This window comes from Propithecus coquereli, unplaced genomic scaffold (assembly GCF_000956105.1).
Source record: "Propithecus coquereli isolate 6110/MARCELLA unplaced genomic scaffold, Pcoq_1.0 Scaffold193, whole genome shotgun sequence".
NCBI classification, from domain to species: domain Eukaryota; kingdom Metazoa; phylum Chordata; class Mammalia; order Primates; family Indriidae; genus Propithecus; species Propithecus coquereli.
In genome coordinates, this window is record NW_012144190.1 from 2,216,776 (window position 1) to 2,217,168 (window position 393).

General features: G+C 56.5%; 1 protein-coding gene across 2 annotated transcripts in view; it reads left to right on the forward strand.

Annotated features, from left to right (window-relative positions):
* VRK3 (vaccinia related kinase 3) overlaps positions 1–393 on the forward strand; it is a 48,571-nt gene that overhangs the window by 16,753 nt on the left and 31,425 nt on the right. The window lies entirely within an intron of this gene.

Consider the following 393-nt stretch of genomic DNA (forward strand, 5'->3'; position numbering starts at 1 on the left):
GTCGCGTAAGTCCCCGCAGCTGCTCGCCGTGGCGTGCCTGAGAAGGTTGCCCCGTGGAAAGGAGCTCAGGTTCAGGTCCAGGCCCTTGCGGATGGAGGTTTGGGGCTTGTGTTAGTTTCCTAGGGCAGCTGTGACAAATTACCACAAACTTTGTGGTTTAACACACACCCAGATAATCTCTTACAGTCCCTGAGGTCAGAAGTCCGGAATCACTGCGTATACGGTCTAGGTGCTGGAAGCACTGGTTCCTCTGGAGGCTCTAAGGGAGAAGTCACTTGGAGTCCCCAGCGAGGACTGGGGAGGTGGGAAAATGTGGGGGACCCTGGGGCCCAACTGTGTGGGCAGGTCTCCTGCCTCTGCTGGCAGCTAGTTGTCTGACCTTGTTCAAATGAC